The following is a 25,002-nucleotide window of genomic DNA, read 5'->3' on the forward strand; positions in this document are numbered from 1 at the left end:
AATCTATTTCTACCACCCTTTCAGGCAGTGCACTTTTGATCAAATGTTTACGAGCTACCAATCCTTCAGCCATTGGATTCTCATTACTTACTCGATAATGGCTACGCGTACCCTTTGAACATCTCTCTTAAATTTCCCCTGAAGCTCCTCTGTTCTAAGGAGAACAATTCACGGTTTCGCTAAATAAAAATTATTTGTCTATGGTGAGGTGTTAGCCAATGCGCACTGGGAGTAGATGTCACAAAAGGTCAAAGAGCGGCGGTTACAATGTTGACATGTGTCTGTCAGGAAGTGCTGCATTAAAACCAAAAAACAGCCTTTCTCCTGCATTAAGGCCAGAATTCCAACTATGAATGAACAATCAAGTTGAAAGGAATTGGAGGAGAAACATGGTCCATAAAAAATTGATTAGATGAGAACTCTCTGGCTTAGAAATTTTGGAATTTTCATATTGGATACCCAGTAGAGAATTTTGTTTAAAACGAAGTGTAATGAGAAGACAAAGTTTGACCCAATGAATAAGAACAATGTTAAATGTCTATTTGCAGCTGTATTACTTAGGGATGAAATTACCCGATGAAGTTCACAATAGCACTCCAAGTATCTCACATATGCTTTGCAGTGAAGCTGTCAACAAGTCTGATTAGCACATACCAGGATCAAGCTGAGAATTCTGCAATTGTGAATACTGCCAGGAACAGGGAAACAGACAGTGCGATGTTCCTGCCAAGTGAGAGGAATGGAATGATAAGCGTTGTGAAGGATGTTGGCTGTTTGTCCATACACTTCAGAACTTATTTTTGTTCACTTGCTGCTCTGCATTCGACATTACAAAGTGTTATCAATAAACTTGTAGCTGTTAATGGTTTTGCATAACACTTGAGAGCTACTAACACTCCCTGACCATTTTGATTACGACCAGGGTTAAATGATTCAGCAACGTTTTCAAGTAATTGCCTTAAGCAGTTTAACAAATGGTTTTGACTCTTATTGTGGTATTACTGGTGCTTTAATGTTGCAGATTTTAATTTCATAGAAGAGAATGAATGAAGCAGCTGCTGTCTTTAATAAAAAGGATAATGTTGGACTGTACAGCTGGGTCTGATAGGCTGGGAAGTGCATCACACATGGCAGAGATGCTGTTTCTTGAGTTTCTGTTGAGCTTCAGTCAGGTAGTGCAGGAGGCCAAGGACAGAGAGTTAAAAATCACACAACATCAGGTTATAGTCCAACAGGTTTATTTGGAAGCACTAGCTTTTGGAGCGACGCTCCTTCATGTGGTTGACAATCATCTGATGAAGGAGCAGCGCTCTGAAAGCTAATGCTTCCAAATAAACCTGTTGGACTATAACCTGATGTTGTGTGATTTTTTTAACTTTGTACACCCCAGTTCAACACCGGCATCTCCAAATCAAGGACAGAGGTCAGAGGTCAAGGACAGAAAATTACACCATCAGGGAATTGAAAGCTTCAGATGTATTTGCAAATTGAGCAGAGGTGTTCTGCAAAGTGTCACTCATTCTGTGTTTGGATTCCCTCGCCTCCCAATCCCACATGGTAGAGGGTACCACATCATGAGCAGACAGTACAGTATGGGAGATTCCTGAAGAAGGGCTTATGCCCGAAACATCGATTCTCCTGTTCCCTGGATGCTGCCTGACCTGCTGCGCTTTTCCAGCAACACATTTCCAGCTCGAGATTGATGGAAATGCAAGTAAATCAAGGTTTCGCCTGGAAACAGTGTGTGGGACCTTGATTGGGGGATAAGGAGGAGGGGATAGGGCCAGCATTGCATTCCTGCACATGCAGGGGACAATGCTGTGCGAGGGGAGAGGCTGTTGGCAGAGTTGAGGAGTGGCCCAGGTGCTGAGGAAGGAATGTTGAAAACTCTGATTACCCATCAGACTGTGTTCACTGACCCACACTGGCTCGCATTTAAATAAAGCCTCAATTTTAAAATTCTCATCCTTATTTTCAAACACTGCTTTCTGCTCCCAATCTACAGAAGCTCCTCAGCCCCATAACCCCCATGATATCCGTGTTTAACTAATTCTGGTCACTCGAAAATCTCCAGTTCTAGTTTTTCCACCATTGGTATCCATGCATCTAGCTTTTTAAACTCTAAGGTCTGCAGTTCCCTCAGTAAATACCACCACCTCATCATCTCTCATTCCATCATTGAGCTGCTCCATGAAGCCAACTTCATTGACCAAGCTTCAGTCACCTGACCTTGCAGGTGACTCAGGGTCATGTTTAACTTCAATGCTCCTGTGAAGCATCATGGGGCAGTTTGTTACATTGAAGGAACTATTTAAATATAAGTATTGCTGTTTGCAAAGGTTAGGTGTCAGATTTGTCGTTTGAGTAGAAGTTGGGTTGACTGGGCCTGAATTTGTTGGAGTTCAGAGGAAAGGGAGAGGACCTCACGGAAACATAACATCCTGGTCAGGCCTAGATAGGCTGGATGCAGACTTGGTTCCAATTACAACATTTAAAAGGCATCTGGATGGGTATATGAAAAGGAACGATTTGAAGGGATATGGGACAAAAGCTGGCATATAGGACTAGACCAAAGAATCATTGAATCACTACAGTGTGGAAACAGGTTATTTATCTCATTGAGTCCACACTGACTCTCTGAAGAACATCCCACCTAGACCCAACCTTTAACTCTGCATTTTTCATGGTTAATGCATCTAGCCTGCACATCCCTGAACACTATGGGCAGTTTAGCATGGTCAATCCACCTAAGTTGCACATCTTTGTACTACAGGAGGAAACTGGAGCACCTAAAGGAAGCCCATGCAGACACCGGGAGAATGGACATGGAGTTTACATCGTCTCCCAAAGCTGGAATTGAACCCAGGTCCCTAGCACTATGAGGTAGCAGTGCTAACCACTGAGCTACCACATTGGGATAGCTGGTTAGTATGAACGAGTTGGACCAAAGGATCTGTCTCCATGCTGTATGACTGTGTTACGATAAATGAAATCAACAGTTATGGCCTCATGTCATATTAACATTCAGGATACCTTCCATCATGTTGTGTGCCAATACTTCCCTGTTCTGCACCAGCATCACACCACAAACCAAAACAGGAGATAAATGCTCAAAATTCTTCCATGTAACTTCCTAGAGCCACAAAACATCATAATCTCTGCTGCTGACTACATCTAGGAACAGACTCATCTGAGCCTTGGCTGTTGAAGCCCTGAAGTGATGTTACAGCAACAGGCACTGTGGCAGTGTCACTTGATACAAGGCAAGGCTTGTTCAAGGTGTTACTTGTGGTCCTGAACATTAGGATAGCAAAAGACATTTTCCATTCTTCTATGTATCGGTAATCAGCAATCATGGGACTTTTAATAATTTGTCAATCAACTTATTATTGTAAGCATTTTGAGTCTTTTTTGCCTGGCTGACTGTTTTTTAAAAATCTTATTATCTGCCTTACAAAGCAGTTCATTTAGTGTTGCTGCCATATTGCAAAGTCAGTCAGGAATGATATCTGAGTGTTTTTGCCAGAATAGAGTTTGTAACTATATTAGTGAAAAGTAAAAGTCTTTCTTAATTGTTTACACCATGTATTGGAGAGGCTCGGAGAGGAGATCTCTAGAATATTCCGTACTCAGGTTTACTGTGATCTGACATCACTGACGAAGCAAAAACAGAAATTGCAGGAGAAATTCAACAGCCCTAGCAACGCCTGTGGAGAGAAAGCTGAGTTAACATTTAGGGTCCAGTGATCCTTCTTCAAAACAAATGATGCAGTCTAGCTGCGAGCTAAAGCTACTAATTTATACATGCTATGATCAAAATGTGCAGTGATCCATTCAGATACATCCTGACTAATGTGTCCAGCTCCAGTTCCTGAGAAACAGTGTTATTCAAACATTGGGAGGCAGTACAAAGAAAGAATGACATGGCTGACCCCTGCTGTCCAGTATTTGAGTTGCAAGGGATGACTGTGGAGGCTTTGCAGTTTGGATAGGAGGCATCTATGAGGCAATTCTAATGTAAATTAGATTGCAAATGAATGGAAAATGTCACTTCATGCACTAATTTAAAACTCTCAGTGTTAAGAAAGGGAATGAAGACTCAAAGAGTTAAACATAAATGAGATCTAAGCCTGACAAAATGAAGTTAAAAATCACACAACACCAGGTTATAGTCCAACAGGTTTAATTGGAAGCACTAGCTTTCGGAGCGACGCTCCTCAAGAAGGACGGATACTCAAAAAATACAGTCCACAGATTCCTCAAGAACAAACCACGACAAGCAGACCAAACACAGCCAGAAACCCTAACCACCTTACCATACATCAAAGAAGTTTCAGAAATGACAGCCAGACTACTAAGACCCCTCGGAATCCTAGTAGCACACAAACCCACCAACACTCTCAAACAAAAACTAACAAACTTAAGAGACCCAGTACAACCCATGGACAAAACCAACGTCATCTACAAAATTCCATGCAAGGACTGCCACAAACATTACGTAGGACAAACAGGAAGAAAGTTAGCCACCAGGATACACAAACACCAGCTAGCCACAAAAAGACACGACCCTCTCTCCCTTGTAGCCCTACACACGGAGGAAAAAAACCACCATTTCGACTGGGACAACACATCTATCCTGGGACAGGCTAAGCAAAGACATGCCAGAGAATTCCTAGAGACCTGGCACTCCAACCACAACGCCATAAACAAACACATAGATCTAGATACCATCTATCAACCCCTCAGAAAACGAACAGGAAATGACATCACCACAAACCCCTGGAACCCCATCCAGGACAAACATATAAATAGAAAGCAGGAGACAACAGCTTCGCTTCACTTGGAGGTTGCCACTGATGATGTTACCTAGCCAGGTAATGAAATGTTGGATATAAACCTACAGCTCAGTGAGCAAACCTACACCCTATGTCTGTGTGGAGTTTGCACATTCTCCCCATATTAGTGGGGTTTCCTATGAGTGCTCCAGTTTCCTTCCACAGTCCAAAGATGTACAGATTAGGTGAATTAGCCATGCTAAATTGCCCATAGTGTCCAGAGATGTATAGGTTAGGTGGATTAGAGGTGCAGAGTTACAGGGATAGGGTAGGGGGTTGGATCTGGATGGAATGTTCTTTGGAGATTCAGTGTGGACTCAATGGTCTTTACTGCCTACTTCCATGCTATAGAGATTCTATGATTCACACACGCAGAAGAGGCAGTAAGCCATTTGGAGCCAGATGTCGTCAAGGGTGAAGTGAAGTAAGGAGGGTTTGATTTGGGCTTTTGGTAGACACGTTAAACTGACTGGTTCGACTAGACGCCTTCACTCTCTGACAGGACCCAGCAGGACACCAGGCAGGTGGATAGGAAAGGAGGAACATCACTGATTCTGGTGCATTGTAACGGCCCACGATTGTTATTGTTCAAAAACTTATTCCCAGGTGTGCAATTGACATGTGCAGAAGTGAATCAAGTTAAAAATCACACAACACCAGGTTATAGTCCAACAAGTTTAATTGGGGGGCCGCTCCTTCATCAGGTAATCAAGAAGTGAATCAGCAGCTAAAACGCATTGACGCCATATCCGATCAGGCCCAATATGAGAAAGCGGTGGTCTTTCTGCAAGATGCTGAAACATTCTGCAAATAAGCGCCTGACAATGAAGAATTGCAGCAATACAGCAACAGATAGCCACTGGAGAGATATTGATTGGGTGTTTGCTGAATCATTGTACACCATATGACAGGTTGGTTCAGTCAAGGCAATAGGTGAGCATCAGTTCAACATAAAGTGTCAGACAAGTCCCAGTGCATTGTGCAATGTCATGAACTTCACAACACCTGTATGAATTGGTTCAATAAGGAATCCAAAAATGTAGCACTTGAACATAAAATTAAGAAAAGGTTAACACTATATGATGACACCATACTCATGCTGAGAGGACAGCTCCATTCCAACAATCTGACTAAGGATCCGAAGTTCCGAATCATAAACCGGCAAGTGAGTAGCAATCTCCTGAACTGGAGCACATCTAAATTTGGACTGGTAACCCTTAATATACCAAAAGAGATTTGTAATGTGTCATAGGACACCAAACCATTGACCATGGAACACATCCTAGAGAAGTATACAATGCATTAACGGATACGATGTCTTCAAAGAGAATATCTTTTTTAAAGTAGATAAGAATGCAAGACAATTCAGGATCTGCTGAGGAAAGTTCCTAACTGCCCTTAAGGTCAACCTGAAGATACAAGAGCTGGAAATGAAGGGAGTAGTCAAAAAAGCATCATCAGGGTGTGAACCATAACCTACACCTGAACCTTTCCTTATTTTAAAGGTAAGTATCAAGCATTGCATTCCAGATGCAATTCAGTTGGTCAGACTACCAGTCTTGAAGCAAAACACACTTTATTCATACACTGTAGTTAAAATACAACAAAAGAAAGAATTGAAATAACTGAACTCTCTTGGAAAACTTAACAAAATAATAGATTATCTAACTACAAAGCGGAAATTGTTCCAATATAGCAACATCCCTTAAACATGCCCCTGGCAAAGCCAAATTCAGGAAGATAGATGGTCTCACAGGTAATTCTCCAGTCCAGGAGGAAAAACATCAGGAGGAAACTCCTAGAGAGAGAGAGAATAGCAGGGAGATATATACTACAGCTTCCAAACCCAGCTTCAAGATCCCAGCAACTGCTACTGACAAACAAAAACTAAAAATCCTAGTTCTGTGGGAACTTGACCCCACCCATACAGGATGCTACTATTGTTCCAACTTAAAAAAAATGCCTAAGGCCTCACAAACTGTCTACTTTATTGGCTCTGAGTAGACCACTCAGTACCTCTGACTCAACCCTTCTTCTTGAAAAACAAACAGGACAAAATACACCTCTTAAAACCATAGTATCGTCACTATGGATTTGCACGAGTACAGGGGCACAGAGTTTGATTCAGCATTCAACACAGTCAAACAGCCAGTGATGACATGCCAGTGCTGAGATAATGTGATACCAAGGATGAAGTCACTCAGTAATGTAATGGGCAATCCTAAAAAGTAGGCTCAACCATTGACTTTTCCTGTGAACATTTTCATTCATACCTCCCTAGAAGACACAAAGTGATTGTCAAATCTGACAACAAGCCACTTTGAAGTATTTTCCTCAAGCTGTAACTACCACCTGCTGTAAAAGTGTCTTCAAAAAATGTTACTCCAAATGTAGTGAACCCGTCTGGGTGTGGCGCACAAACCAAGAAGGCAGTTGTATGTTGCAGATTTACTGTCAAGAGCAGCACTCTCAATGAAGAAAATAGAGGATTCTATGAAACAGTGTGAAATCTTTTGGACCTAAAGTGGAACAGCAGCTTTATGTACTCTGGAAGTTGTCAAGCCAGCAGAGACATTGAATATAACAGATAAGTGGTTTGCGAAATCTGGTATAAACTACTCAACAAGGTGGAAAACCTCCAGCTGTCACAAGGTGTATTGATAAGAGCTTTTGCCCGAAACGTCGATTTTGCTGCTCGTCGGATGCTGCCTGAATTGCTGTGTTCTTCCAGCACCACTGATCCAGAATTTGATAAGAGAATAGCCTGATCATAGACATACCTGTTAGTGTAAGAAAATTTGAGCATATTATATAAAGGAAATAGAGTCATTAGAATTATTATCCCTGAGGAGTTGAGAGAAGATATCATAAAGTGCATCTGTGCAAAAGAACTAAGTCAAGTCTGAAGAAGGCAAAATGCATGCTCAACTGACCAAACCTGAGCAATGAACTTGCACATCATGCAAGTGCACTGCTTCTAATGAGATCTACACTAAGCAAACTACAGATACAAGACATCCCAGAGAAGCATGGTGGCACTGTGATTGGCACAGCTGCCTCAGTGCCAGGGACCTGGGTTTCATTCCACCCTTGGGGCCCCGGTCTGGAGTTTGCTGATTCTCCCTGTGTCTGTGTGAGCTTTCTCCAGGTGCTCTGATCTTCTCCCACAGCTCAAAGATGTGCAGGTTTAGGTGGATTAGCCATGGGAAATGCAGGGTTATTGGGTAAGAGTTAAGGATGCTCTTTAAAGGGTTGGTGTGAAAGCAATGGGCTGAATGACCTACTTCCCCATTGGAGGGATTCTATGAAATTTCAAGAGACCATGGAGATAGTTTTGAAATTGATCTCTTCACACCTATAGAAGCTAATTATCATGTCGCAGTAGACTATTATTCTGACCAATTGGCTTCAATGACTACTAAATTGTCCAATGCCTAAAAACACAGTTCAGCCGATATGGCATGATCATCATTGCCGTGTGCAAAAATGGCCTTCAGTTCACAAGTGCTTAGTTCAGCCATTTCATGAAGGATTGGAAAATTCAACACCTCTCACTGTACCCAGTCAAATGGAAAGGCTGGGCATCAGAGAACATTGCCAAAGAAATCAAAGAAATTTGAACAAATCCCCGAATCTAGTAGCACACCTACTGAAATCATGGTAAGTAGTCCAATACAATATGTTATGCTATACACAAACTACACTTTCTGTCGCAAAATAAAACTGCTGAATCCACAAATATTAACAATGTGTGAGTGGAAAAAATCAAAGTTAAATGACAGGAAGTCAAATTTTGTTTCGACAAGACTGGTAGTGATTGTCAGAGTATTATAGAGTCAGAATACAAATTTTCAACATCCAGAGAGAAACACTCCAAACATTTGATTTAAATCTTACTTAACTAAAAAAAAGTAACATTCAAGCCTATGATGTTGAATCTTTCACTTTGCGTTCATGAGGACAGACACAAAAGAATCAAATTTCAAATGATCACAATAATTTCTAGTGAAGGAGAAACTGATGCTGATTGGTTGCAATTCAACACTGGCCCATGGAGAAAGCAGTATATTGATTACATGGGAAACCTGTAGTCGCCCACTATTTTCTCCATGGTGACATTCTGGCCAATCAGAATCAATTTGCCAAACGAACAATCAGTCTGCTTTTCTCCTGAATTTTGTTTTAATGAATAGTCACAGGATGTGGATGTCACTCGGTAGACCAACATTTAGTGTCCATTCTTAATAGCCCAAGGAGCATTTAGGAGTCAACCACATTGCTGGGGCCTGGAGTCATATGTAGGCCACACCAGGTAAGGAATGCCATTAGTGAACCGCATGCATTTTTACAACAATCAGCAGCGATCATGTAAGGCTGAATCTTACATTCCTTTGGCTTAGTGCCAGTTGTGTGGAAATGTTTTGGAATGTTTTATTGCTGAGAGGCCTAGTAAGCATTCTTGTTGTCTTATCAAAAGCACCTCATTAACTCATCTCCATCGCATCCCTCACATCTGATTTCTGCCTTGGTTTACCATGCACTGTTCTAGAAACAACTCACCAAAGCTGGGATATACCAGAATTAAGATTAGATTCCCCTACAGTGTGGAAACAGTCCCTTCGGGCCAACCAGTCCACACTGACCCTCTGAACAGTAACCCACCCAGACCCATTTCCCTCTGACTATTGCACCTAACACTACGGGCAATTAAGCATGGCCAATTCACCTAACCTGAACACCTTTGGACTGTGGGAGGAAACCAGAGCACCCGAAGGAAACCCACGCAGACATGGGGAGAACGTGCAAACTCCACACAGACAGTCGCCCGAGGCTGGAATTGAACCTGGGTCCCTGGTGCTGTGAGGCAGCAGTGCTAACCACTGAGCCACCATGCTGCCCCAATTCACGTCTCTCGCATCGTCTTTAGAACCCCATTGTGGACCTTGACAAGCAGGTAGCCAGGAGCTGGTGTGCAAGATTCCTGACATCTGCCCTGATTGAGGAATCATAGGACTGTATAAAGAAATCGGTGTCTTCCTCCATTCCAGTAGCGTAAGTGTTACCAATATCTCACTCACTCTATCCCTGTACCCACCTCCCACAAGGCTCATACACTATCATTCTCTCCATCACCTGCAACACCCTCCCTACTGCCTGTTTCACTCTCCAACCCCCAAATGTTCTTAACATTGAGATAGGCATGACTGGTATTATTACACAATTCTGCCTCAAATCTTGCTATTGTCCATCTCTCTCATACCTCTATAAGATTCTGCCCACAGTTCCTAATTGTTCGGCCTTTTTAAATAAAAAGAAAGTTCAACTTTCAACACAATAGGACTTGAACCCAGGCCACTAGAACTTTAGCCTAGATCCTCATTGTACCACCACCTCCCCACAAGCTAGTGGTTGAAATTCTTGCATTAACCCTGATGAGAGCAAGGTAAAATGTTTAAACAATGTTTCTTTTTCAACAAAATTCAAACACTATCTTTCCTGCAACTATCTCCTATCAAAACCGTCAACTTCAGTTCCTTCACCAGTAATTGTTCCCCATTCTTTTGGTCCAATTCTGGGCTTTTGGAAGCATATGACAACTGCGCAAAGGGCACAGAGAAGATTTACTGCAATGGCTCCAGAAATGAGCAATTACAAAGAGACAAAAGACTGGAGAACCCGGTGTTGTTCTCCTGAGAGCAGTAAGAGGAATTTAATGACGGAGGGTGTTTAAAATCATTAAGGGTTTAGACAGAGTAAGTAAAGGCGAGATCAAGTAAGTCAACAGATTTAAGGTGATTGGTAAAAGTGCCAGAAGCAACGTGACACATAACCTTTTCATGCACCATTTGGAATGTAGGATTTGAAGCTGATGGAAGCAGAATTGAGAGTCCCCGTGGTGGAAATATTGCAGGGAGGTAGGGCGAGGGAAGGTGAATGGCACTAACTGAATTGCTCCTTGAAACTGGAAGTTTCTTTCTGGTGGGTAAAGTTCAGCGACTCTCATGTAGGGGTGTATTTGAGGTTTGATACACACGCAGGTTGTTTAAATAACCTGTGCTGTTTCTTTGAAGATGACAGCAAGTGCATTTCAGCGTTCTACAGAAGACATGCACGAACATGCAAACACCCCAGGGCTGAATTCTACCAGGAATCAGCTAAATGCCATTTCCCTTGTGTTTCACGAAGGATTTCTCTCTGTGAGGTTTTCTCCATCTATCGCTCAAATGCACCTATTAACTATGTTCGATGCCTCTATGATGCCCTGCTTGTTCGATGCTAAGCTGATTCTCTCACTTCTCACAGGCAGAAATACTCAATAGCTCCTGGCGTTAGTGCTGTGTCTAAAAGATCATTGTGCAACCAGTCAAATGTTATCAATCAGGAGCTGTTCTGCACAGTATGTGACATTTCCGACAGATGTGGCAGACAGAGGGTAATTGACACCCCACTCTGCAAGCAGGGAGCTGGAGGTGGTCCGAGGCCAGGTAGGTGGCCACTCCCTTTCCCCAGAGCAAGGAGAGGAGGCCACGACCCCGGACTCCTGGGGCAGCCCCTGGTCAGAAGTGGCACAAAATGGCCACCAGTTGGCATAAATATGGCGGTAGTAACAGAAATAGTTTACCTGATCCAGCACCAAAGTGAGGCCATAAGTTAGCACATAGGTAGCTTTGAGAAGCAGGTGACTCAAGGTAACAGGGTCTATTTTCATCAAAGAATCATACAAATTAATATACAGGGAGTTCTGTACAAATAATGCCTGCAGATGTCTGTAAGAGACAGTTTGATTAGAAATGTCTGAGAAGAGACAGCTTGATGTTTGTAGCAAGCATTCAAAAGAAATGTCGGATACCACAATAACAAAGACAAATGAGAGTGATAGTAGATGGAAAGTATTCAGCCTGGAGCTCGGTGACCAGTGGTGTTCCACAGGGATCAGTTCTGGGACCTCTGCTCTTTGTGATTTTTATAAGTGGAGGAAGTGGAAGGGTGGGTTCGTAGGTTTGCCAATGACACAAATGTTGGTGGAGTGGTGGACAGTGTGGAGGGCTGTTGTAGATTGCAACAGGGCATTGACAGGAAGCAGAAATGGGCTGATAAGTGGCAGATGGAGAAAGTGTGAAGTGATTCACTTTGGAAGGTTGGATTTGAATGCAGAATTCAGGGTTAAAGGCAGGAATCTCGGCAGTGTGGAGGAACAGAGGGATCTTGAGGTCCATGTCCATAGATCCCTCAAAGTTGCCACCCAAATTGGTAGGGTTGTCAAGAAGGCATATGGTGTGTTGGCTTTCATTCGCAGGGGGATTGAGTTTAAGAGCCGTGAGGTTATGCTGCAACTCTATAGAGCTCTGGTTAGACCACACTTGGAATATTGTGTTCATTTCTGGTTGCCTCATTATAGGAAAGATGTGGAAGCTTTAGAGGGGGTGCAGAGGAGATTTACCAGGTTGCTGCCTGGACTGGAGGGCAGGTCTTATAAAGAAAGGTTGAGGGAGGTAGGGCTTCTCTCACTGGAGTGAAGAAGGTTGAGAGGTGACTTGATAGAGGTGCATAAGATGATGAGAGGCATAGATAGGGTAGATAACCAGAGACTTTTCCCCCGGGTGGAATTGGCTATCACAATTTTAAGGTGATTGGAGATAGGTTCAGGGGAGATGTCAGAGGTAGGTTTTTTTACACAGAGTGTGGTGGGTGTGTGGAATGCAGTGCCAACAGGGGTAGTACAGATAGATACAGTAGGGACATTTAAGTGACATTTAGGCACACAGATGATAGTACAATGTAGGTTAGTCTCATGTTAGAGTAGGATAAAAGGTCAACATAATAGTGAGGGCCAAAGGGCCTGGACAATGCTGCACTGCTCTAAGTTCTGTAAGGGTGGGATTATGTCTTGTAAACACTTAAGAGATCATACAAGTTCTTTGAGCTGTGAAAGTGATTAAGTTCTAGTCTTATTAATGAAAAAGATGTTACCTTATTAGGTAAAGGTGTAGTCAGAGTAGGGGCAGTAACTTTCATCTCAAAAAACAGTATGTGACTGGAATGAATTATCATGCAGCTGCAGGCTAGAGGGGCAGTGTCTAATTGGACCTTCAAAGTCAGATGGGACAGAAACTGCTCACAACCCATTAGCTAAAAATGCTGACAGTAGGTGTAAACATAAAACTTTACATTTAACTAAGTATATATTAGAACTAATATTATGAATCTTCTACCAATTAATAGGAACTAACCCACTTTTGTATCTCTTGTGATTAGGACAGAGGGAAATACAAGATGAGTAACAGAATCTGAGACGGGTAACAATGAATACAATTAAGGAGAGATTTTGAGCAGTCCTTTGAGATAAGCAAGTCTGGGGAATGTCTGAAAAAGAGTATAACCATTAACTTTAGAATGTGGATTAATGGGATACATTGTCAAATCCCAAGGCCTGATGATTAGGATGTCTGGTAAACATCGTGAGGTCATGAGGAGTCTAGGGCTGTCTATAGGGGTATCCATTATTGATCAGGTGTTTCACAGGATTGGATGCATAGATTAAGGGGGAAGGAATAATGACAATGTTGCATGTAATTACTGTAACCCAAAATGTATAAAAATGCTGTATCCCACTGGGGAAACCAAAATATAATTGATTGTCTTCCGAGCTGAGCTGTATTAAGAGGGCGACTAGGCCCCACGTGAAAGTCAGACTTGGAGCATTCTAGATCTTTCTCGCACCTGTGGTAAAGAGCTCAGATAAAGATTGATTATACCTCTGCAGACAGAACTCGAGACTGCTTGTTGACATCTCTCCCCAACAAGGCCCTGCCAGCCTGGTCTGAGGTTCTACCTGGGTCAGTGCGGAGAAATGCACAATCATGAAGGGAAAAAGACAATAAGCTTCTCTGCTCCACCAGGGTAAGTGCAACCATCGTCTCTCATCTACCTAACATTCAGTCTGTCTCTGCTACTGCACCCATCTCCCACCAAGAATCACACTCATTGCCAAATGTACCATTGGCAGCTCTGGACTAAAGGCTGTGCCCTAGCTTGACTGAAGAATATTACTGAGACTTTGTGGCATGATCATTTGCTTGAAGCATGAACAGCATGTATATGTGGCTGACAGATAGTTCAGGTGCAACACAAATGTAGCAGAGTGCCATAGAAAAACATATCTTGACTGATCAATTCTTACTGCTCCCTATCACTTTGTGTCTGTGCTAAAAGGCTGTGCATTTTGGTGTACTGTTAACACTAAAAGGCTAAGCAAATCATAGATGCTCTGAATATTTAAAGAGACAGAAAGTGAGTGAGTGAATCTTCAGCTCAGTGAGCATTAAGAGGGCACAGGAAGATCCCGAAGACCATGGGGATTAATATGTGTGAGACGACCTGGTCCAACTTTTTCTAATTGTATTCTGGAACGGTAGTTATCAAAGACCTTTCACTAATGAAAAATTCTCAGATCTATCCCTCTTAAGTCCAAAATGGGTGGCCACACACTTGCTTTTGTTGAGATAATTGCTCATCCACTCAATGTATTAATGTTTCTTTGCCATTTTATGCTCCTGTCCAAACAATTTACAATGGCACCAATCATAGCGCCATATGACAAGGAGAAAGTGAGGGCTGCAGGTGCTGGAGATCAGAGTCGAGAGTTTGGTGCTGGAAAAGCACAGCAGGTCAGGCAGCATCCGAGGGGCAGGAGAGTCAATGTTTCGGGCATAAGACCCTCATCAGGAATCTATAACCGGAGTCCATGGGGGGATCAGTCGGTTCCGTAGGCAGGTGCTGAGGAAGGAGATATGGCTGTAATAGTGAGTCTGCTTCAGGACGTGGCAGAAGAGCTTCGGGGCAGAGGAGGTGACCAGGGTGGGGTGTGGGGTGGTATGCAGTGAGAGATAGACTCACTGAGATTCTTGTAGATAGAGGAGGTGAGCTTCTTCAAAGTAGGCATCCTTGAAAAAGGCTTTGCAGTAGGGTTGAAATCAACTAGGAGAAAGTGAGGACTGCAGATGCTGGAGATCAGAGTCGAGAGTGTGGGGCTGGAAAAGCACAGCAGGTCAGGCAGCATCCGAGGAGCAGGAGAATTGACGTTTCGGGCATAAGGCCTTCATCAGGAAGCTTAGATACATTGTTTTTTTGCTATGTTATTTAAATAATCAATCAGTACATCAAATATTTGAAGAGGAGACCTTGTGTACATTAGTGTGTATACGGTCTTTATTAAAACAGGGGAACTATGGGAAAAGATCTGCCACCCTGCCCATCCACAGCACAGCCACATAAGAAACACAGAAGCTGGCCTGTAAAACACAGACATCAAGCCTGCCAACACATACAGAACACACCCACAATGCCCCAGTCAAACAGGCTAACAAAGAAACCAGACATGATCAAGCTATTCCCAGACCAGAGAATACACTTCCCAAAAACCTTCAGAGTAAAACTCCCAGCCCTGGTTAACACTGTGGTCCCAATAACCTTAGGGCAGGCTCGATTCCCAGTGAAACCGATATCGCACAAACAAACAGGCCGACCGAGAGACCCTGGAAGATTTCACTCGCAGGAGGAGCGCACTGGGTACATCTGAATGATAGGAGAAGGCACATTTACACATATTCGCATGGACGGGTAATACAATAAACAATCCTTTGGAAGACATTCACTTTTTTTTTCTTCTTTCTTTTTTCTTTTCTTTTTTTCTTTTTCCCCACACTACCACCTGACAGCGATTAGTGCTTATTTTTCCCCAGTACCCATGTCACATGTGTGCAGGTGTCAGTCACAGTGAAAAACAACAAGTGTGTAAATCTTTATTCAATTCCCAACACCAGGAAGAAAGGAACCACCCAAGTGGCCAGTGACAAGCAGTGCCCTTCACATCAAAGGGCAATGCTGTGTGATCAAACAGTGAAGGGGAGGACAGGGATTAAATCAAAATAGAGTTGGAGGGAGAAATGATGCACTCCACTCCCTGCGGCACTCACCTCTCCCTGAACAACTCCAGGGTGTTGGTTGACACCGCGTGCTGTTTTTCCAGAGACACCCGGGCTCTAACGTAATCGCGGAAGAGGGGCAGGCAGTCGGCCCTAACGACCCCCTCCACGGCCCGCTGCCTGGACCTGTTTATGGCCAGTTTGGCCAGGCCCAGGAACAGACCCACAAGGAGGTCCTCTGACCGACCATCACCCCTCTGCACCGTGTGCCCAAAGATCAGGAGTGTGGGACTGAAATGCAGCCAAAATCAGAGGAGAAGAACCTCTAGAAAACTGCAAAGGGAGTGTAGTTCCCACACCCCATATATACACATGGTCCACAGACTCCACAGAACAAGCAGTTGGGCTGGGAGTCTGTGAACCACCGCAAAGGATAGGAAGGGCAAAAGATAGGAAGGGCAAGATTCGTGAACCGTGGATGACAGGAGAAATTGTACGACTAGCCAAGAGGAAAAGGGAAGCCAAGAGGAAAAGGTCCAGACAGCTAAGAACAGAACCGTCCCTGGAGGAATATCAGAAGAGTAGGACCAGTCTTAAAATTGGAATCAAGCGGGCTAAAAGGGGTCATGAAATAGCGTTAGCGAGCAGAATTAAGGAAAATCCCAAAGCATTTTATTCTTATATAAGAAGCAAGCGGGTAACTAGAGAAAGGATTGGTCCACTAAAGGATAATGAAGGAAGGCTGTGTGTTGAACCTGAGAGAATGGGTGAGATTCTGGATGATGACTTTGCATCAGTGTTCACTGAGGAGAGGAAATGATGAATCTTGAGATTAGAGATAGAAGTTTGATTAGTCTGGATCACATTGGCATAAGTAGGGAAGATGTGTTGGGTATGCTAGAGGTTATTAAGGTGGACAAATCCCTAGGATGGGATGGGATCTATCCCAGGTTGCTGAGGGAGGTGAGAGGAAAGAGCTGGGACCCTGACAGATATCTTTGTGGCATCCTTAAGTACAGGTGAGATGCAGGAGGACTGGAGGGTAGCTCATATTGTCCTCCTGTACAAGAAGGGTAGTAGGGATATTCCGGGTAACTACAGACCAGTGAGCCTGACATTGGTGGTGGGGAAGTTGCTGGAGAAGGTACTGAGGGATAAAAACTATTTATATTTAGAAAAGAATGAGCTTATCAGAGATAGGCAACATGGTTTTGTGCGGGGGAGATCGTGCCTTACCAACTTGATAGAGTTCTTCAAGGAAGTGACCAAGTTGTTAGGTGAAGGGCAGGCTGTTGATGTCATATACATGAACTTTAGTAAGGCATTTGACAAGGTTCCCCATGGTAGACTAATGGAGAAAGTGAAGTTACATGGTGTGCAGGGTATTCTAGCGAGGTGGATAAAGAACCCATTGAGCAACAGCAGACAGAGAGTAGTGGTTGAAGGGAGTTTCTCGAAATGGAGAAAGGTGACCAGTGGTGTTTCACAGAGGTCAGTATTTAGGCCACTGTTGTTGGTAATATACGTAAATGATCTAGAAGAGGGCACTGTTGGTATGATCAGCAAGTTTGCAGATGACACAAAGATTGGTGGAGTAGCAGAAAGCATAAGGGACTGTCAGAGAATACAGGAGGATATAGATAGACTGGAGAGTTGGGTGGAGAAGTGGCAGATGGCTTTCAATCCAGACAAATGTGAGGTGATGCATTTAGGCAAGACTAATTCTAGAGCGAATTATACAATGAGTGGAAGAGCCTTGGGAAAAGTTGATGGGCAGAGAGATCTGGGAGTGCAGGTCCATTGTACCCTGAAGGTTGCTGCACAGGTGGATAGAGTGGTCAAGAAGGCATATAGTATGCTTGCCTTCATTGGACGGGGTATTGAGTATAAGAGGTGGCAAGTCATGTTAAAATTGTACAAGGCATTGGTTCGGCCACATTTAGAATACTGTGTACAGTTCTGGTCGCCACATTACCAAAAGGATGTGGACGCTTTGGAGAGGGTGCAGAGAAGGTTTACGAGGATGTTGCCTGGTATGGAAGGTGCTAGCTATGAAGAGAGGTTGAGTAGGTTAGGTTTATTTTCACTAGAAAAAAGGAGATTGAGGCGGAGATCTGATCGAGGTTTACAAAATCATGAAGGGTATAGACAGGGTGGATAGAAACAAGCTGTTTTCCAGGGTGAAGGATTCAATGAGAGGTCACGCTTTCAAGGTGAGAGGTGGAAAGTTTAAGGGGGATACACGCGGCAAGTACTTCACACAGAGGCTGGTGGGCGTTTGGAACCTGTAGCCAGCAGAGGTGGTAGAGGCAGGCATGATAGATTCATTTAAGATGCGTCTGGACAGATATATGAGTAGGTGGGGAGCAGAGGGATACAAATGCTTAGGAATTGGCCGAAAGATTTAGACAGTACATTTGGATTGGTTCAGGCTTGAAGGGCCGAAGGACCTGTTTCTGGGCTGTAAATTTTCTTTGTTCTTAACCTGCGGTCGCAGGGGACGGCTGCATGCAGCACTCACCATACCAGATGCCTGAATGAAACGGGGAGGACTCCCACGTAGAGAGCCCTCCACTGGGGATCCCTACTGCCCGGTCGCAAGACGTGTCCGGGCGGTGGATGAGGGAGAAGAGGTGGACGGTGTGCAGCAGCAGTGTGTACAGGGCCCGACTTTTTACGGGCAAAAAAGGGACAAAACTAAAATTCCGGAGGCGGCTCAGGTTGTGGGGCACAGGTTCCCGGGGGAAGTACGGGACCTTGGGGCCAATGTGAAATTCCGTCCGGGCTGGGGTGAGCGCGGACGGGATCCCACCGCACACCTGAGTGTCCTCCAACTGGTCCGAGCACTGCGGTTTTATTTTTGTTTCTTTTAAACAAGGGGGGAAAGACAAAGAAACTCTCCTCCTCTTTAACAGCAGGAGCACACTGACTGTAGCACCAGTCAGCACAGAGTCAGTCCCCTGAACTGAGGAGATTCTAAATCTCCTGGTTATTTTTTTACCCCCACACTGTCGCCTAACAGCATTAGTGTTTTATCTTCCCCAGCATCCACATTGTTTTTTCTCCCTCTTGTTCCTGTTTATTTTTATTTTTCTAACAGAATCTCTGACATGCCTTTTTTTTATTACCCCCACACGGCCACCTAACTGCGTTAGTGCATATATTCTCCCCAGCACCCAGGATGTGTGTGTGCAGGTGTGGGACACAGTGAAAGACACAAGATGTACAAATCTTTATTCAATTTCCACCACCAGGAAGAAAGGAAACATATGAGTGGCCAGTGACAAGCAGAGCCCTTCACATCAAAGGGCAATGCTGCGTGATCAAAAAAAGTGAAGGGGAAGGCAGCGATCAAATCAAAATAGAGTTGGAGGGGGAAATAACTCACTCCACTCCCTGTGGTGCCCACCTCTCCCTGAACAGCTTGAGGGTATTGGTGGACACCGCGTGCTCCTTCTTCAGAGATACCTGGGCTCTGACATACCCCCGGAAGAGGGCCAGGCAATCAGCCATAACGACCCCCTGCACGGCCCACTGCCTGGATCTGTGGCCAGTTTGGCCAGGCCCAGGAGCAGAACCACGAAGAGATCCTCTGACCTACCCTCCCCCTCCATACTGGGTGCCTAAAGATCAGGAGCGTGGGACTGAAGGGCAGCCAAAAGCAGAGGAGGAGGTTCTAAAAAGGGAGTGCAAACGCCCAGACCCCATATATACATGGTCCACCGACTCCGCAGCACCACAGAACAAGCAGTTGGGCTGAGAAAAGGAAACACCACAAACTGCCTATTGTACTTCGTTCAAGATTCTTGGTAGTGGTGGGACTTGAGCCCATGAATCACTAGAGACTCACTTAAAGCCAGTGCCTTAGACCGCTCAGCCACATTTCCACTGCAAGTATCATACCCAGACCCCTACATTTATCCTTAACTATTGCATCCAACGTACACATTCCTGAACACTATGGGGAAATTTAGCACAGCCAATTCACCTAACCTGCACATCTTTAGATTGTGGGAGGACACTCACGCAGGCACAGGGGAATGTGCAAACTCCACAAAGACAGTCGCCCCCCAGGCTAGAACCAAACCCAAGTACCTGGCATCGTGAGACAACAGTGCTAAGCACTGAGCTACCGTGCCACCCCATAAGGAGATCTTAGATAATCAGATGAGGTAAAAAACATTAGAAAGATCATGCTGATATAGTCAGACATGGGCGGACGTGTTAGAGGAGCAAGAACATTAGTGTGGCCTGGTTAGACCTTGTTCTGCATATTTTACGTAAATCAATAGATCAATTTAAGCAAAACTAGAACTGTATATATATTTGGTAGTTAATGCGTGGCAAAGGAATTTTACTTAGTAAACCTGAACCTTAAAGATAGTCATAAAATTAACTGATCTTTTAAGAAAAATAAAAGTTAAGATGTAACAGAGTGAGTTGCTGTCTTGAGCTGGAAGAATCAATAATAAGCATTGATTTTGAGTTGAAATATAGCCCCCTCTTCTGTTCAGAATGAAACCTATATGTGTGTCCAGCAGACTGTGTGTTGTGCAATATAAATTGATTCAGCAATATAAATCGCCTATGGAATGTTTCTCAAAGGTTTAAGGAAGCTAGCAGATAAAGAGATGTAAAGCGATGAATTTTATTTCAAAACGTTCTTTACAAATGTAAATACGCATTCTTTCTATTTAACCAACATTAACAACTCTCAATTAATTTAACTGCAATTCTGAGGGTCTGTAACTAACTGAGGGTTATTAGCAACAGAAATAAAGCAACTCCTTTCAGGACAGTAACCTTCAATCTAAGTGTAAAATTGATTGAAGTGAGCTTATAGACAACTATAATAAGAACCACGAGAAGAATTTTGCATTTTAAACCTATGTTTAATGCTAGAACTTAAATTGAATCTTTAGAAGTTAACTTTTGTAAGAAATAAATTCTGTTTGATTCAGATTTTGGCACTAATTTGGACAAACGAGGCTTCCAAATTTGCAAGGGAATTAATCACTGGAATTTTATTCCCTGTGCAGAAATAAATTTGGTAATATGGTGAAGGAGATTGATGTCAGCTTATATATATGTAAAATGTTATTTTTGCTAAAGACTGTATTTGTTGTGAATGTAGCCAGATTTTAGAACATATAAGAGAAGTGCGGGTATTTGCTTGGGGGAATTTTTATTAAGTTTTATGACAATCAGGAGGTCAATGCCTCGTGGATAGTAATCGTTATGTGAGAGATAGTCAAGAACTGAATCAAAGCTAGATGGAGGTGACATGGGATTCAGGGCAGCTTGCCAATTGGATGCATAATTAGCTTAATGGCAGGAGACAGAGACTGGTGGTAGAGGCTTGTTTTATGGACTGGAAACCTGTAACAACTGGTGTTCCACAGGGATCAGTTCTAGGGCATCTTTTGTTTGTCATTTGTATACAGAGGAACCTCGATTATCCAAATATCAATTATTCGAATATCGGATTATCCGAAGGAGATCTTGAGATCCTGGTAGAGCTGTTTCAACCCTGATTGCGTTGTTTGTTTACAATGATTAGAAACGATCTGGGCTTACTGAAATGCTGCCGAGAACACTCCTGGACATCGATGGGACATCTCCAAATGACTAACCTCCTGCCCTCCCTCTCTCTCCCCACACTTTCCCTGGAGTTCTACACAGGCGTGTATCCTAAATCACCCTTCCACAGATAATCTCTCCAAAGTTGTCCTGTACAGGGCAATGGTGGAAGTTGTCAAAAAGTTGCGGTAAAAAGGTGTGTGTGCGCTATTTGAAGGCTTACCCCACCAAGGGAGCAGCAGTCTCACTGTTGGTGCCCACTCTGGTTGCTCTGGAGGGGAGGGGCACTGACAGGGTCAGGGACGCATGGGGTGGGGGGGGGGCAGGGATACACGGGGGCGGGACGGCCGGGGTTGGAGGCAGATGGGGAGCAGGAGTGGTGCTGGCCTGGGTTGGGGGTGGGCAGTGTTGGGGGCAGGCAGAGGGCGGTGTTGGGGGGGGGTGAGCGGAGGGAGGTGTTGGGGGTGGGTGGAGGGTGGAGTTGGGGAGCGAGTGGTGTTGGGGGTCGAGCGGAGGGCGGTGTTGGGGGGCGAGCGGTGTTGGGGGTCGAGCGGAGGGCGGTGTTGGGGGGCGAGCGGAGGGCAGTGTTCGGGGTCAAGCGGAGGGCGGTGTTGGGGGCGAGCGGAGGGTGGTGTTGGGGGTGGGTGGAGGATGGTGTTGGGGGGTGGGCGGAATGCGGTGATGGGGGCGAGCAGAGGGCGATGTTGGGGGGTGGGTGGGGGGCAGGTGGATGGTGATGTGGGTGGGTGGGTGGGGGGCGGGCAGAGTGCGGTGTTGGGGGGGCGAGCGGCGGGCGTTGTTGGGGGGGACTGGCGGAGAGTGGTGTTGGAGGGAGTGTGGGGGGCGGGTGGAGTGCGGTGTTGGGGGCAAGTGGAAGGTGTTATTGGGGGGGTGGGCGGAGTGCGGTGTTGGGGAGTGGGCGGAGGGCGTTGTTGGCGGATGGGCGGAGGGCGGTGTTGGGTGAGGGCGGTGTTGGAGGCGAGCGGAGTGCGGTGTTGGGGGCGGGAAGAGGGCGGTGTTGGGGGCGAGTGGAAGGTGTTGTTGGGGGGGCAGGCAGAGGGTGGTGTTGGGGGTAGGCGGAGGGCAGTGTTGGTGGTGGGCAGAGGGCGGTGTTGGGGGTGGGCTGAGGGAGGTGTTGAGGGGCAGGAGAAGCGCGGTGTTGGGGGCGGGCGTGGGGCGGTGTTGGGGGGCAAGCGGAGAGATGTGTTGGGGAGGGCTGTGTTGGGGGCGAGGGAGGGCGGTGTTGGGGGCAAGCGGAGGGCGGTGTTGGGAACGGGTGGAGGGCGGTGTTGGGAACGGGTGGAGGGCGGTGTTGGGTGTGAGCGGAGGGCGGTGTTGGGAACGGGTGGAGGGCGGTGTTGGGAACGGGTGGAGGGCGGTGTTGGGTGTGAGCGGAGGGCGGTGTTGGGAACGGGTGGAGGGCGGTGTTGGGTGTGAGCGGAGGGCGGTGTTGGGAACGGGTGGAGGGCGGTGTTGGGTGTGAGCGGAGGGCGGTGTTGGGAACGGGTGGAGGGCGGTGTTGGGTGTGAGCGGAGGGCGGTGTTGGGAACGGGTGGAGGGCGGTGTTGGGGGCAGGAAGAGGGCGGTGTTGGGGGCGGACGGAGGGCCGTGTTGGGGGGTGGGCGGAGGGCGGTGTTGGGGGGCGAGCGGAGTGTGGTGTTGTGGGAGGGCTGTGTTGGGGGCGAGCGGAGGGCAGTGTTGGGAGCGGGTGCAGGGCGGTGTTGGGGGCGAGCAGAGAGTGGTGTTGGGGGGGCGGGTGGAGGGCGGTGTTGGGGGCGGTTGGAGGGCGGTGTTGGGAACGGGTGGAGGGCGGTGTTGGGGGCGAGCAGAGAGTGGTGTTGGGGGGGCGGGTGGAGGGCGGTGTTGGGGGCGGTTGGAGGGCGGTGTTGGGAACGGGTGGAGGGCGGTGTTGGGGGCGAGCGGAGGGCGGTGTTGGGAATGGGTGGAGGGCGGTGTTGGGGGCGAGCGGAGGGCGGTGTTGCGGGGGGGGGAAGAGGGCGGTGTTGGGGGCGGACGGAGGGCCGAGTTGGGGGGCGGGCGGAGGGCGGTGTTGGGGAGTGGGTGGAGTGCGGTGTAGGGGGCGAGTGGAAGGTGTTGTTGGGGGGGCAGGCAGAGGGTGGTGTTGGGGGCGGTGTTGGGGGGCGGGTGGAGGGCGGTGTTGGGGGCGGACGGAGGGCGGTGTTGGGGGGGCGGGTGGAGGGCGGTGTTGAAGACAGGTGGAAGGCGGTGTTGGGGGGGCAAGCGGAGAGAGGTGTTGGGGGAGGGCTGTGTTAGGAACGGATGGAGGGCGGTGTTGGGTGCTAGCGGAGGGCGGTGTTGGGAACGGGTGGAGGGCGGTGTTGGGGGGTGGGCGGAGGGCGGTGTTGGGGGCGGACGGAGGGAGGTGTTGGGGGCGGGAAGAGGGCGGTGTTGGGGGCGGGAAGAGGGCGGTGTTGGGGGGTGGGTGCAGTGCGGTGTTGGGGGCGAGCGGAAGGTGCTGTTGGGGGGGCAGGTGGAGGGTGGTGTTGGGGGCTGTGTGGGGGCGCGGGCAGAGTGCGGTGTTGGGGAGCGGGTGGAGGGCGGTGTTGGTGGACAGGCAGAGGGCGGTGTTGGTGGTGGGCAGAGGGCAGTGTTGGGGGTGGGCGGAGGGCGGTGTTGAAGGGCAGGAGAAGCGCAGTGTTGGGGGCGGGCGGAGGGCGGTGTTGGGGGGGCAAGCAGAGAGAGGTGTTGGGGGAGGGCTGTGTTGGGGGCGAGCGGAGGGCGATGTTGGGAACGGGTGGAGGGCGATGTTGGGGGCGAGCGGAAGGTGTTGTTGGGGGGGCAGGCGGAGGGTGGTGTTGGGGGCTGTGGGGGCGCGGGCGCAGTGTGGTGTTGGGGGGTGGGTGGAGGGCGGTGTTGGGGGGCGGGTGGAGGGCGGCGTTGGGGATGGACGGAGGGCGGTGTTGGGGGGCGGGTGGAGGGCGGTGTTGGGGACAGGTGGAAGGTGGTGTTGGGGGGCAAGCGGAGAGAGATGTTAGGGGAGGGCTGTGTTGGAGGCGAGCGGAGGGCGATGTTGGGGGGCGGCGTTGGGGGCGGACGGAGGGCTGTGTTGGGGGGCGGGCGGAGGGCGGTGTTGGGGGCGAGCGGAGTGTGGTGTTGTGGGAGGGCTGTGTTGGGGGCAAGCGGAGGGCAGTGTTGGGGGGCGGGCGGAGGGCGGTGTTGGGGGGCGGGCGGAGGGCGGTGTTGGGGGCGGGCGGAGGGAGGTGATGGGGGCAGGAAGAGGGCGGTGTTGGGGGCGGGAAGAGGGCGGTGTTGGGGGCGAGCGGAAGGTGTTGTTGGGGGGCAGGCGGAGGGTGTTGTTGGGGGCTGTGTGGGGGCGCGGGCAGAGTGCGGTGTTGGGGAGCGGGTGGAGGGCGGTGTTGAGGGGCAGGAGAAGCGCGGTGTTGGGGGCGGGCGGAGGGCGGTGTTGGTGGGCGGGTGGAGGGCGGTGTTGGGGGCGGGCGGAGGGCGGTGTTGGTATGGGTGCTGGGGGGTGTTGGTGTGGGGGAGGGCGGTGTTGGGGGTGGGCAGAGGGTGGTGTTGGTTTGGTCGGAGGGCGATGTTGGGGGCAGGTGGAGGACAGTGTTGGTGGGCGGGCGGAGGGCGGTGTTGGGGGCGAGCGGAGGGCGGTGTTGGTGGGTGGGTGGAGGGCGGTGTTGGGAACG

General features: G+C 47.4%; 1 protein-coding gene across 1 annotated transcript in view; it reads left to right on the forward strand.

Annotated features, from left to right (window-relative positions):
* Window positions 1–9,011: 9,011 nt before the first annotated feature.
* LOC148149003 (uncharacterized) overlaps window positions 9,012–25,002 on the forward strand; it is a 42,772-nt gene continuing 26,781 nt past the window's right edge. Inside the window, exons 1-2 of the mRNA XM_087990978.1 lie at window positions 9,012–9,147; window positions 13,600–13,736. The gene's annotated coding sequence lies outside the window, so the exon portion shown is untranslated. The remainder of the gene's footprint in view (window positions 9,148–13,599; window positions 13,737–25,002) is intronic.

The sequence above is a fragment of the Chiloscyllium plagiosum genome, unplaced genomic scaffold (genome assembly GCF_037043375.1).
Source record: "Chiloscyllium plagiosum isolate Xiang-an unplaced genomic scaffold, Cpla_swu_hap1 HiC_scaffold_10, whole genome shotgun sequence".
Classification (NCBI taxonomy): domain Eukaryota; kingdom Metazoa; phylum Chordata; class Chondrichthyes; order Orectolobiformes; family Hemiscylliidae; genus Chiloscyllium; species Chiloscyllium plagiosum.